The sequence below is a fragment of the Helianthus annuus genome, chromosome 9, assembly GCF_002127325.2.
Source record: "Helianthus annuus cultivar XRQ/B chromosome 9, HanXRQr2.0-SUNRISE, whole genome shotgun sequence".
NCBI classification, from domain to species: domain Eukaryota; kingdom Viridiplantae; phylum Streptophyta; class Magnoliopsida; order Asterales; family Asteraceae; genus Helianthus; species Helianthus annuus.
Window position 1 is genome coordinate 106,663,343 of NC_035441.2, and position 16,011 is coordinate 106,679,353.

Here is a 16,011-nt window from a genome sequence, read left to right on the forward strand (position 1 = left end):
TGTTCTACGTTATTTTAGTTAGGTGCTAAATATTATGCTACATTTGGATATTAAAGATATCTATCAGTGGCGGACCCAGGAATATTTTCACAGGGGTGCGGAACATTTTTAAAAATTTTAGACCCCTAGGTATATAAATAAAAAATTCGGTTTGTATCGGGTCGGTCCAGGTCGGGTCGGGTCATGTAAAACAAAAGAACATTAAACTAAAGGGAAAAGATCAAATAGGAAGTTAATTTTCGCTAGGAAGGATATGAAGCCATAGGATTATGACATGTGGCAAATTTTAAAATAAAGAGAAAGGGTATTTTAGTCAATCCAACTCCTTCTTCTTCCTTTTTCAAAACCCAGTAAATTCAAAAACCCACCATTTTCAAAACCCATCATCTTCAACTATTTCTTCACTTTCTATCTCAATAATCACTACATTATAGTGCGATTTTCATCACCAATCAATAATTCAGAACCCGATCAACGTGTTCTTCAGCTTTTTTTGAAGAAAACCCAGTTTAATTTCATAAAAAAAAATCTCGTTTTTTCGGGTGATTTTGGAGATAATCACTCGATTCGTTTGATTCGAGCGCTGATAAGTGTTTCTATCATTCAAATTTCGTCAATTGATGAAGAAAGCGGCTTCAATCTATGAAAGAAATTATTTAATTTCATTTTCACGATCTGGGTTTTTGATTTAGTAATTGCGTTTTACGATCTTTGCGGGGGTCCGGGGGCGGCAGCCCCTGGCGGGGTCCAAGGGGCAGAGCCCCTGGCTGGGGTTGAAAAATTAATTGTTGTACTAAAAACGCATCAGAAAAATTAATTTTCCAGAAATTGGCTCATTTCGAAGACAGTAATTCGTAGACAATTCAGACAGTTCACAGTGACAGACAGTTTTATGTGTCCATTACGTTTTAGAAATGAGTCATTTTTAAGTGTTTTCTGACCATTGCGTTTTACATATAAGACATTTCTTTGTGTTTTTGGTGCATTGCGTTTTAGGTAAAACACTTTTTTATATGTTTTCAGTCCATTGCGTTTTAGAAAACAGACATTTTAAGTGTATTCTGGCCATTGCGTTTTACAAATAAGTCATTTCTTTGTGTTTTTGGTGCATTGCGTTTTAGGTAAAACACATTTTTATGTGTTTTCTGGCCATTGCGTTTTACAAATAAGACATTTCTATGTGTTTTCTGGCCATTGCGTTTTACAAATAAGTCATTTCTTTGTGTTTTTTGGTGCATTGCGTTTTAGAAAAATGTCATTTTTTAGGTTTTTTTTTCATTGCGTTTTACGTAACTGGTGGTTTTTCTATTGCGTTTTACGCAACTGGGTTTTAATTTTTTTTTTTAAATATAGCAATAGTATACTCGTTTTAAAGATAAAAAAACGTTCGTTTTTTGGTGCAATTTTTATAAAAAAATAATGTCGTATTAAAGAGTTATTAACGTTTAAAAAATGGGGGGGGGATTGGAGAGAGAGAAACTATTGGCTTGGATTGACTAGAATGCCCTTGAACAAACTCACGCGCCTCTTTTCTTCCTTTCAATTTTCCTGATTTAATCTTAGCCCTTGATTAACTTAATGGATGGTCAAGATCAGTTCCTATCATTCCTAGCCAAATAAACTTCCTATTGTATCTCCACCCTTAAACTAAATTTATATAATTATCAAAAATACGTCAAACCTTGTTACAAACATAACTAAAGCGTCGCCCTATGAATTTTTATTTTTTGAAATCTATCCAAAACATCATCTAAAGCTACTTTCTTAAACAAGTCTTTCTCTATATAACATATACAACTATCGTTTAAATTCTCATCGTCAATCCGATTACGAAAGTTGGTCTTCACATTCTTCATTGCTGAAAAACATCTTTCAACAGTTGCGGTTGCGACGGGTAATATGAGAACAAGCTTCAATATATACCAATGTAAAATTTACGTGAATATTTGTTGAAACCGTTAACCTTACAAGACCTGACAGACCATCAAAGTTGACGAATTGTTTAAAACTTAAATATAATGTGGATTGGGCTTGAGTAACACTTATTGGGCTAAAGGTTAATTGGGTTAAGGTTACAAGGGTTAAGTGGGTGAGTGGTTATAACTTATAAGTTATATAATTAAAGTAGTATTTTTTTTTCAAAAATCAGAGTTTACGAAAAAAAAATTAATATAAATTGCTAAGATTATTAATGTATAGAGGATCCTGTACATTAATCCAGAAGTGTGAGAAGTGTATTATAACACTATATAACACCATATAAACACCGTATAACATGATGTAACACCATATAACACTATGTAACACTATATAACAAATATAACACTATATTTTGTCTGATAGCATGTCTATGATAGATGTATAGTGTTATATTTGTTATATAGTGTTACATAGTGTTATATGGTGTTACATAGTGTTATACGGTGTTCATATGGTGTTATATAGTGTTATATATAGTGTTATAATACACTTCTCATACTTCTGGATTAAGAAATACATTTTTAGATTAATATTATAATATATATTTTTTTAAATATTTTTATGGTGATGCAGATATGTACGTTATTTATCATAATGTAATTATTGTATAAATTTAAAAAATATAAAACTATAAAGGAAAATAATACACACACATGAAAATCCCAATGGGTAGTTTTAAAAATACTAACGGGTATGCCTGATGTCTAACGGGTAATGGGCTGGGTATGTGCATAATTTTATAATCAGGTATGAATTTGGATTATACCTTACCGATACCTGACTCATAGCCATCCCAGTCAAGCTAAGTGCATATTAGACCAAAAGATGTTAGTGATAATATAGTGACTAGATTTGTAAGATTGTGATGTTTATAAATCATCTCATGTAACACCATTTATTAGAGGTTTGTATTGGTATTAGAGCAGAGAAAAAATCATCGGTAAATCTTAATGGGGGGACGCTCGATCGTCGCCATTGTTCTGTCTAGAGATGGTAATGGGCCAGGTTCAGGTTTGGTATTGGTCATTCCATACCCATGTCTGGTGGTAAAATTGTGTCCCATATCCGGCCCAATACTCGTTGGGTAATTATCCGTTGGGTATCAAGCATACCCGCGGTTATCGGGTATACCCATTGATTTGTTAAAGGTATCGACTGGGATTTCCAAATACATTTTTTTACTATTATAATTATTGTATAGTTTCAATTTACGTAACAACTATTATAAATTAAAAAATACATTACATACATATAAGTTTTATCATAAATAAATAACATTATATTTTTATATAGTTTTATTTATATACTTCACAACACATAAAATATAAATAATATTTTCAAATACATACACTAAAAGAACTTCTCTTTTTCACATTATGAACCTACTAAAATTTGTCACTAATAGATAAGGGTTAAAGTAAAACAAAAATAGAGTTAATTGTCATTTTAGTTCCTGTCGTTTGGACCATTTTGTCAGTTTAGTTCAAAGGTTTCATTTTTCGCCTTTGGGTCCAAAAAAGTTTCACTATTGTAATTTTAGTCCACTGGGTTAACTTAATCCATTTTTTCTGTTAACGAGAAGGGCAATTCGGTCATTTTATATGTAATTCTGTTAACTGGAAGGGCAATTCGGCCATATAAAATGACCGAATTGCCCTTCTCGTTAACAAAAAAAATAGATGAACTTAACCCAGTGGACTAAAATGGCAACGGTGAAACCTTTTTGGACCCACATGCGAAAAATAAAAACCTTTGGACTAAATTGGCAAAATGGCCCAAACCAAAGGGACTAAAATGGCAATTAACTCACAAAAATATAAATAAAAAATTCGGGTATATGATCAAGTATATAGTTCAGGTAAACGGGTATGTGGTTTTGAGCAATCGGGTTGGGTATCGTCTAATCTATACCCGTCCAATACCCGCAATTTTTTTAAAACTAATCTCGTATCTGTCGGGCTTCGGGTATACCCATTCCATATGGTTCGGGATTCGGATATACCCGTCAAGCTCGTTTTTTTTCCATCCCTAGTTCCGTCCAGCCGTTCTTTGTTTACTACCCTTTATTAATTTACTGATTTTTTATGAATAGGCAATGGAATGTGTTTTACAAAGCTTAAATGTTAAATGTTACGAGTTACTAGTGGGAATGTCCGCGCGTTGCGTGCGCCGTGCGGGTGTCCCGACTGATATCAGATTCATTTATGATGTCTATTACGAACCACAACCCATTCCGAGTTTCTAACATTTTATTCCATTCAATAAAAAATAGACAAGAACCTATAAGGTCACAAACATGCAAAGAAAATCTACAATTTCAATTAAGAGTTAGACTTATTAGACCTTGGGATACGGAATTAGCCGCTTGGAACGAGTATTATATAAATGGGCAAATGCTTTAATAAATATAAGAATCTGGTTTAATTCGTATTGCTTGAATAACATTAAACACTGGGGGTAACGGTACCGTGTTCGGGCATCCCGACTCATCAACTATGAATGACCATATAAAATATGCGTAGGGTAGTAGGCATACACCCAGAAGACATTGTATTAAAGGTGGTGTGTACCATCATCGTATACCATCATGGATTTCTGGTACCTAACTGTATTGACAAGTATGTAAAACTGGTGACAAGAAATCTATCCCAATAGAATACTAAATGATTAACCCACGAGTTATCATAATATGTATCAATGAAAGTGATTTTTAAAAATGAGTCGGTTAAATTGTATTTACCAGTGAAAGCTGACGTATTTTCAAAAGATTAAACCGCAGGTAACGAGCCGTAAATATAAGGTGGAATGGCTTGGTCAAAGGAAAAGCTTAGGAATTTGCGACTCCTCTTCTTAAAGGCCTATGATGTCCTTAAGCTTACTTATATTTCGGATCCTACTGTTGGGACACTGTATCAAACGCTTATAAATTTTATTCAGTAAATTTGAACTTTTACATTATTACTTTATCATCTTATCTTTCGTTGCATATTTGTGAAACTTTTATCAATCGTCACATATATCCCACCGACCGGACCCGCCGGAAAGTGGGGTGTGACAACAACGTGATACGAAGGGTTTGAACGGACAAATCAGATGAATTTTGGTGAGAAGTTTCGTTTAATTCAACATCCATCCAACTGTTCAAGCAAATTCTAGAACCATACGACGCGTATAGTGTTATCAGAGGCATATAAGGTTCACTTTTAAACCTACCACCTCCAAGATTTCCGAATAGTACACATCAGTCAAGCCCTATACGATGACGTGTATAACGTTATACGCGTCATATAGGGTTTCTTTTGCGGCTTGATTCCTGGATAGTTGACACATCAATCAGTCCTCTATCTAACGCGTATAACACTATATGCATCGTATATACGATGTTAGGTCTTAGGAAATGGTGACATCGTACTCTATATGACGTGTATAGTGCTACTTATACATGGCTCATTTAATGTCCGTGGAACTAGGGATGAGCTCGGTACCGTCCGGTACCGAACCGGTACCGGTACCGAAAATCCTCAAAAGTGGGTACCGGTACCGAATATACCTGGTTCGGTACGGTTCGGTATCGGTACCGGTTCGGTACCTGTATGGTACCGGTATTTGAGGGTAAAAACCGGTAAATACCGGTACCGAACCGGTACCGAAAATCCTAAAAGTCGGTACCGAAAAAGTACCCGGTTCGGTAAATTCGGTACCGATACCGGGAACGTTTTGCTCATTCCTACGTGGAACCCTATACAATGTATATAATGTTATACGTGTCGTAGAGGAGTTCTCCAAACAATTTTTAAGGACCCTTTATAAAACTACAAACTAAAACACCATATGCATTTATTGTCCAGGCCACCGACCGTCTTGGCTGACGGCAACCTACGTACCACCGTCTTTTTGAAAACATACCGGAGAATAAATCAAGGGTTGCTGCCTTTTTCATACCATTGCCTAATTTCCTGCCTCCTTTTATGACTAAAAGACTTTTTTGTTATGACATTTTAAAGAAAAGTTATTTATTAATGAGCCAAAAATGTTATTTGTCGGTCAACCATCAAAGTGGAAAAAAAATATATTATTGTCTCCATCATCTTTGAAAACAGGTTTAACGACTATTGTTTAACAATTGACATACCAACTATGTTTGAAGGTGGTGTTGATAAATCAGAACTGTTACTTGACTTGTGTGCACGTTGAAATGTCTATAGCTTTATTTTTTTTTTTCCGGTTTTCAATTCAGATTTTTTTCATTCCAAACATCAGGGCAAATTACATAAGGATAGCAGGTAGACGAGCAACAAATTGGCCGTCATCCCCTTCTGAATAGAAATTAGAAAACCCTAATCTACTAAAAACAAAGTCACGCCCCTGAGGGGTCGAAAAGTTGTTGTGGACCACACGCTGAACTCTAGCCAAGAACCGAACCGCCTCCGGCGCCAAGGAGCCGAACATGTCAAACGCCAGGGGGACAAAGGCATGCTGATTATCCTCACAAGCTTTCGCGTGCTTTTCCACCTTCTTTGACTATGCTTTCAGTACCGCTTGCCCCGTCACAAACTCATTTTCCCGGAACCCAGCTAGGGGAGATACACCTGTGAGATCGACACAAGCATGTTTCCCGCCCTCCCAACCAAAAACTAGCACGTCAGTCGGGCGTAGGGTGGACCTCCCTTCTGCCGGGTCTGTAAGAAAATTAACCGGTGCCTCTTTCTTTGCCGAGATCCCTGCTCGTCTGAGAATATCCATTAACGCGTTTCGAACAAAGTCATGGCGATACTTAAACCCCGGTAACTCTCTACAGTGTAACGTATGCTCCCCGTATTTATCCAGACATGCTTTACGGCAAATTGGGCAAGTTTCATCATTCGGGAACATAGGGATCATCAGACGGTACTTAAGGATTGACCGGTCCTCCACCGTTGACATATGTTGACCCAGACCTTCAATAGGAATAACAGTTATGAAATCATGAGCGTGAGACATCTGTAGGCATTCTATAGCTAGAAATATAAATATTTTTTAAAACATTTTGGCTACTAATATATTTGTTATAGTTATATCATTTAATGGGAATATATTTTTTTGAGTAAATTACAAGTTTTGTCCTTTATGTTTACACCAAATTGCAGGCGCTGTCCTTTAGCGCAAAAGTTGACAAGTTTTGTACTTAATGTTTCAAAATCTTGCACGTTTTGTCCTTTAGGCCAAACCCAGTTAGATTTTTTGGTTAAATCTGGTCATGTACATTGTACATGAGGGCATTCTTGTCATTTCACATTCCAGGGGCTATTTTGTAAATAACTTTTATTCAGGGACTATTTTATACAAAACTCAAAAATAAAAATATATAAAATCTCTTTCTCTGGAATTGAAGAACTCCACCTGCCACCATCACCGCTAGCCTGAGATGTCGGAACCTTGCCGGAAAGTTGGAACGACCGTCTGAGTCATCACAATCTTTTAACAACAAGAACAATCAAGAACCAATTCCCAAGCTCATTAAAACTAGCCGTCGTAATCTTCACCCTCGTTACCGACAAGTGTATACAAACAAAATCTGGCATCTGATACAACCCAAACACCCCACTCGAAAATCCCATCTCTGTGACCTAAAAACGTAAAATCCCATCTCTATGACCTAAAAACATAAAAGGCTTACTTATTATTAACCTCACCCCTAACTTTCTTCAAACAAAACAATCTAACAGTCAAATCCTTCGAGTCGGCTAACAATTACCTCGAATCAGGACTCCAATCAATACAAGTAACTTTATTATCACAATTAGCAAAAGTTCTCAACCCTAGAGACCTCCAAATCTCGATTAACTTACCAACACCAACAGCAATAAACTCTCCGTTAGGGCGGAGGTGAGGAAGACGCCGTCCGGTGAGGCGGCGATTCTGGAGATGTTGGATGAAGATTGGAATGGTAGGGTTAGGGTTTCGGATTTGAGGAGGTCGGTGACGGAGTTCATGGTGGTGGTTTCGGATTTGAGGAGGTCGGCGATTCCGAGAAGGTTTTGGAAGCGGTAGTTCATGGTGGTGGTTAAGGGTTTAGAGGGTGAAGAGAGTGATGAAGGGTGTTTTGTGCTCCGATTGGGGAGATTATGTACTGTTTTTTTTTTAATCATATATATCATTTTCATTATATTACATAATAGTCCCTATACATTAAACATTTACACAATAGTCCATGTAATGGTGAATAGACAAATATGCCCTCATGTGCAATGCACATGACCAGATTTAACCAAAAAAAGCTAAATGAGTTTGACCTAAAGGACATAACGTGCAAGATTTTGAAACATTAAGTATAAAACTTGTCAACTTTTGCCCTAAAGGACAGCGCCTGCAATTTGGTGTAAACATAAAGGACAAAACTTGTAATTTACTCTATTTTTTTTTTTTTTGTTTTGTTGGTTAATATTATCGAACAATTAGTTATAGCTGACCGATTCATGTAAGTGATACTGAGTACTGTATCGAGTATGTCAGTATTGATGTTCGGTTGGCCTGCTCCGATCCAAATGGTATTTTTTACCAAAACTAAACTACGACATTTTCATTAAAATTTTACATGATTTCACAGATGTATTATTATAGGTCCAATTGTACAATGACTCGATCCATTATGCATGAAAAGGGTATACAATGATGTTGTTTTGATGAACATTGCTGCTTAGTTTATATCGAAGAGTTTAATGATAAATGACTTAATCTTTAGTAACATAAATTGCAAATCTTGAGAGAATTATATGAAAGGGGATGGTTCAAATAAAAACCACTTTTATTGTGAAAACTCGAAATCTAATTAAAAAAAGCCTAAAAAACACACAAAAAAATTTTTTTTTTTCAATTTTTTTATAAAAATCGCTGCTTTTTATATATAAAAAAAAACTTTAAAAAAAAAAAATTTGTGTAGTGCACATGTGTAATAATACACATGTGTAGTACACATACACATGTGTAGTATTACACATGTGCACTACACAATTTTTTTTTTTTGAAATTTTTTTTATATAAAAAAACCTGCGAATTTTGGTTTGCAAAAAAAAAAAAAAATTGTATGTTTTTTTTGGTTTTTTTTAATTAGTTTTCGAGTTTTCACAATAAAAAGTGGTTTTTTATTTGAACCTTCCCCTTATATGAAATAGTAACATGTTTACCATAAAAAATAATATCTTTCAATATCTATTAACCATATTGTTCTTTTGCTACGTCTGAAAAATGAATAAAAATGTTTTTATGATTTAGTTAATTAAAAAAGTAGGGTGGTAAAGTTATAATATTCAAAGCTCGCCGAAATTATATACAACATATAATTCATTTCAAAGTCAATATTAAGGATGAAATTATTAAAACCAAATAAATGTTTGTGTACGATATTGACCATATAATGATAGAAATAAAGATAACAGATAATATAGGTAAATAACTGTTTCATATACTGTAGCTAAAACATTAATACATTTTTTCTATGTGGTTTTTGTTTAAAATAAAATTGATTTTCTTATCAAGAAAAGTCCTTGTATACAAAAGAACTGCATGTGGTATGAACCACGGCAGCAAGTAGCAATAATGTACCAGCATTGATGCGTGTGGTACAAGTCTGTAATGAACACCATGTAATTAAATCTCAAATCCAAAAATGAAAATTTCTATAGTATAACGATCCCAAAACTCAAGAACAAACAAATAAACAATCATGTATATAATCAATCCTGTATATCAATAATCAAATGCACACATTTAGTGCATTTCTGTATAATATATATCTAAAAACTATAAAAAAAATCATATCCTAATTCTCAAAACTAGAGAACGAATAAACGAATCATATAATCTATGCTACAAACATATACGTATACCGAAAATAAAAACACGGCTAATTATTCTTGCTGTTGGTTCTTCGGCTTGGCCCCGACTTGGGTACACGCGTCCCTTTCGGTAACGAACTCATAAACAAACTCTTGTAGTTTCCGGCTTTTAGCAGGGGAGACTCAACCTTTTCGGGCATGGGTGATGCTACGAAGGTATTAGTCGTCAAGGGTCTAGCGACCGCAAACGAATATTGTGAGATTAGCATGACGGAGAAGAGGACTGCGGCGATGTGCCGGATGTTGATCGGATTTGTCATCGGAAGGGAGTTGAGTTGAGTTGAAGGTGGAAAATGAAAGTTGAAATAGAGGGGATGGGCCTTGGAATATATAAGAGCAAGTTGGAGAGGCTGAAAAGGTCAATATAATAAAAAGTCAACGAAGACACCTGTCAGGGAACAACAACGCGTATATTCATGCATATCCTCGTTATTTGTTTGGGGGATACGTTTTGAAGGTGTAACAAAGCATACCGCGTCTACGGTTTGGTATTCCTTTTTTTTTTTTTTTAAATCAGCCAACTTCTATAAATATATAGAAACAAATGGGCCAGTAAGAACTAGAACCCACACAAAACACCTTACATCACAATGTCAAGGATATTAAAATCACACCAACAACCCTAATCTAACTTCTTAAACATAGACTGACTACATACAAAACCGAATACTATTCGGCACCTGCAAATTTGATATTTTATAAACGGTCACCTTAATTAGTTATTACTTCACATTGTTACATTCTTTCAAAAACACTTATTTCTTACACAACAGTATAAAATCTGAAACATCTATGAATATTGAACACAAATGGTTTTAGAAACTAACCCGTTTAATACTCATATTATTAAATTGAATTCGATGAAACTATAAATTAATGACTGCTTATGCTAAACATAAACTAACTAGAACACAACTCAGACATAATTTAAATAATCAAATAAACTTAACCGACAAATCTAAACATTCAAATCAAACATGTAAGGATTAATACTAACTAAACAATCAAGCCTTTTCTCATTCTTTCGTTTAATGAGTAAACTGCCATTTTGGTCCCTGTGGTTTGGGCACTTTTGCCATTTTAGTCCAAATCTCAAACTTTTTACATCTGGGTCCCTGTGGTTTGCATTTTGTTGCCATTTTGGTCCAAAACTCAAAAACCCCCTTTTTTAACTGTTGAAAGCTGGTTGTTTTGTCTTTTTATGCAAGGGCATTTTTGTCCATCTCAATTTATATAAACTTTGTACTCTCTCTCTAACTATACACTGCAGACCCCATCTTCATCTTCATCTTAAATCCCTACCCTCCCCAAAATCACCCACTGAGATCATCTTCTCCAATGGGTTAATACACTAACACACATACATCCACATTAAAACACAATTCAACATCCAGATCCAAAGCTACAAAACTTATTTTCAAACGAGATAGATCTGAAATAAGAGAACCGGAACAAGATAAGCGGAGAAAACGAAGACGGAGACGAAGAGAACGCAACCTACGAACGATAAGAACGCCCTTGATGCAGCTTGAAGGTCTCTCTCTAGTTTCTCTCTCTAGAAATGTTGTTCAAAGTGGTGAAGACAGAGAGAGAGCGGCGATTATGGTAGTGGAGCGTTGAATCTGTTGTTCCGTTCGGGAATGGTGGTGCGAGATCTCCGATTTTGTGCTTCGTTGGGATTCGTTGCAGGGGATTCGTTGTCGACGACGGCTTCTCATCCACAACACCCAAACTCCATCTTCCATTAACACCCACAATCGATGACAATGCGGGATTGCCGGCAGGGATCCATTGGTGGCAGAATGTGGTGGAGCTAGGGTTTAAAGGGTGGGGATGAAGGTGGTGAGTGGAGATTTGTACGGTGAGGTGGTGGTGGTAGTGGCACTGGTGAGAAGGGAGAGGAGGTGGCGGTGGCGGTGGTGAAGTTCATGGAGGCGGTGGTGCTAGAGAGAGGAGAGAGTGGTGGTGGTGGTGGTGAGAAGCAGGTATCAGTTTCTTATAAAGAGAAAGAGGAAAAGGAGAGGGAGAGAGGGTGAGGGTGGGGGCGGGGTGGGTAGTTGGGCAAAATGACCAAAATGCCCATGAGGAAAAGGACAAAAATCAGTTTTTTTTTTAAATCTGATCTGATTTGAGTTTTGGACCAAAATGGCAACAAAATGCAAACCACAGGGACCCAGATGTAAAAAGTTTGAGATTTGGACTAAAATGGCAAAAGTGCCCAAACCACAGGGACCAAAATGACAGTTTACTCTTCGTTTAATTTAGAGTTAATTACACTTTTTGTTCTTGTGGTTTACTAAAAATAATTGTTAGAGTTCATTAGTTTAAAAATTGTCAACACAGTACTAGTGGTTTCATTTTTGTTTCAGTTGGACCCACCCCCACTAACCCCATCCACTTATTCTGTTAGTTTTATATGAAATGGCCATAATGCTCCTGTTATTAAAAGAGGCCCACCATCTTCTTCTTCATCAAACATCACTGACAGCACCATTAGCCGACCATCGCCAGCTTTGGCCACCCCAACTCGCCTAGTATTATATGTCAAAGTGAGTTTTGTCAGTGTTCAATGGATGTTGATACGTATAAATCCTACTAAAGTTTAGTTTTTGGTCATTTGTTCAAATGTCAAATGCTGGTTTAGTTCCTTTTCAAAAGTATGATGACTTTTGTTACACCATTGATGTACATAAACCCAAATCATTTGAATCAACATCTACTTGATTTAAATTCCTAACAGACGTCGTAAACAGTGAAAAGTTTTCAGGCAAAAAGAACTCATTGCCCATTCTTTGGTAAAGAAATAACTCGATTCCATTCTCACCAATCACAGTATTCTTAGTGGTACTTGCAACATTCAAGATTTGACAACAAACCTCGACATCATGGTTACTACAAGCATAACTAATGTCTACAAAAAGTAGTTTAGGGGCTTGAAAACGATTCGTTTGGCGGTTGTTCATCCAATATATGTTGGTCGTGTGTGTGTATTAATGGCAAGGTCATTCGACATGAGTTTTTGCAGAAAGTCTTTGAAATTTCTTCATGTTATTCAAATATGTTGGTCGTGTGTGTGTATTTATAGATAGTAAATTGAAGTACTTTGACAATTTGACGGATAACACTAGGCGAGTTGGCATTGGTCAGAGTTAGTGGTGGTTGGCGGTTGGTGGTGGTGGTGTTTGATGAAGAAGACGATGGTGGGCCCCTTTTAATAAACTTTTGAGAACATGAACATTATGATCATTTCACATAAAACTAATGGAATAAGTGGGGGTGAGTCCAATTGAAATGAATATGAAACCACTGTAACTGTTTTGACATTTTTTAAACTAATGAACTATAACAGTTATTTTCAACAAACCACATGGACGAAAAGAGTAATTAACTCTTTAATTTATCTCAAACCAAGCTCGATTAGGAATAACCCCTTCATCCTCCACCTTAATCCTAATCTACATCTTCATAAAAGTTTAGCTCACATTTCTCTTTCACTTCTAACCTTCTCGAACTGACCACTTCAGCTTCTTACCTAAATCACACATATCAAATCTCACAACTTGAATCACTCAGGTTTACTTTTGGTTCATTAGGAGATGTATGTAGTCAACATGAGGTTCTGTTCTCTTGTTTATGTGAGAGTTTGACATCTCAGCGCCCTCGTTGATTCAAACTTGTGCAAGTGTGTGCCATTTTGATTTATGAAAACCCTGAAATTAGGTCGGCTGTAAAAGGAGATGAGATTTTAATTAAAAACCTAAGAAATCTTTTCTCTCGTGCTCTCTCTTTCCCTACTCCACGTCACCACCACCACCATTGTCGGCATCACCACCATTGACCCTTCCCATCCCCGTCGCCGTCAGCCACCGTAGGTCGCGCCGCTGCTACCTGTCTCTCGTGCACGTTTTGTATGTATGAATCGTTTTGCGAGGTATTTTTGAAGGTGCTTGAATTTGGGTGTTCGTGTCTTGGATCTAGCAACTAGTTCGTTGAAAGAAGGTGTTGCAAATTGGTTAGTCGTGTTTCTGTGAAAAAAAGTATGTTTTTATTAACACCCTATATATGCTTGATTTGTTCTATTTCGTCTTGCATCTGGACGTCTGGTGGACAATCCATAGTTAGGTTTTGGATTGATTCGTACAGATGCTTCCGTATATGTGATTAAAATTTAAAAACCTGTGTACCAAACCTAACACGCTTAAGAAAATGTTCTAAAAAAGTTTGCAAAAAGAGAAAGAAAAAGCAAACAAATTGTATCAAACAAGGTTTAAAATCTAATAATAGATTCAAAGGAAACAAGGTTAATCACTTTAATATCTATCACTATTTAACTTATTCACGATTACGTCCGAAAAAATACGGAGTCAATTGAATATTCTATGGTGTCATAACATAAAAAGAATATACGATCACTTGACCCTAGTCCCATTAAGATGAGTCCATTCCTAATGATACTTAATACGGTTATCTAATTGTGTTTCGTTCTATCTTTCACTACATGTCATTATCTGTTTCCATGTGACTACTTAAAATTGTTTCATTTTTGAAAGCGTACTAAGTAGTGGCGGATATAGCACTTTAGTAGGGGTAGCACCCGCTACTCCTCAACTTTAACGACAAAGGTGCAATTATTATATATTTTTACGTTTTTTATATTTTTTTTATCCCTGGGAAAAATTTACATTACCCCTTAGATTATTTTAAGATATTCCTTAAAAAAATGCTTTTATTGTAAGCAAAACCGCAAATTTATGATTAAAAGCCCACACCATTAAATAGTTAAAAGATCACTATAATACAAACTCAATATCCCAATTTAACACAAAATATTAAAAGCTCATTTGTTGGTCAAAACTTAAAATCCCAATTGGGTTCTTTGATTATTTTTTAACGAAACAAACAACAACAGGACAACGCACAACATCAAGACATCAACATCGAGTCACTTAGAAATACAATCAATTTGAATGATCTTCCTTCGAATCCATTTATATACCACCTATTGTTAGTTATCATCCTAATCAAATAGATGACAGAAGAAGAACATTATGTATTGTTAAAAAGGCTTTTCAACCACGAGATCATCAATTTAAATGGACAAACTATCTTAATGGTCGAAGACGTTTTTAATGTAAAATGGTTTGACAGATATGGTTGGTTAGAGTATAGCACTCAACAAGAAAAAACATATTACTTATGGTGTTACTTGTGTAAAGAAAGTGCTGGTAATTAAAGTGGAAGAGATACTTTTGCAAGTGAAGGTTTTTGTAGTTGGACCAAACCGAGTTTCTTAAACATCATGTTGTGTTAAATAATTGTTTTTATAATTTGTGCAGTCAAAAGAGAAACTTTTCATAAAGTAAAAGAAGATGATGTAATGTCTCGATTTGAAGCTTTCAAAAACTGAATAGAAGAAATCAATTAAGTATAGCTTTAAAAAAAAATAGAAATCTATTAAGTATGTGTTTAATTTTAGTTATTATTGTGTTTTTATTTTTGTTTCATTTACATTGGATTAAATATGGTAAAAACAATTGAACGTTATCCCTGAAATTTTGGTCTAGATCCACCACTAGTACTAAGTCAATAATCAGTAAGATGTAAAACGATAAATATAATTAATTAAGTTTAATATTTTATTGATTACATATTTTAAGTTTTGTTAGTCGTTGAATATGTTTTTTACAAACGTGTTAATTGGAATACCTGTCTGAATTCAGCATTTGAATTATTTGCTGTTTATGCTTTAGCAGCCCATGACTTTAGATTGTGATTTATAATTTATGTTATCTAATATTATTTTTAGACTTAATTATAAAAGCCACTTGTGTTTTATGTTTATGGTAAAGTTGTGGCTTTTCATATTAGTGTTTCAAAGGAAAATTGTTCATTTATATCTTTCTCTCAAAATGATGTTAAGTTGAATAAATATAATATTATATACTTAATAATAAAAAATATGTCTTTAAAAACATGGGTTGTATTAATCTATGTATCGCATGAGTTAAAAAAAATAATATAATTTGTTAACACATACAATTGTCAATATGTATATGTCATTAAAAATAAACTTTAAAGTGACAATTTAGTATTTGTTAAGTTAATTTTTATAATATTCTTTTTTCAACTTTGTATTAAAATTTTTATGTAATTGATG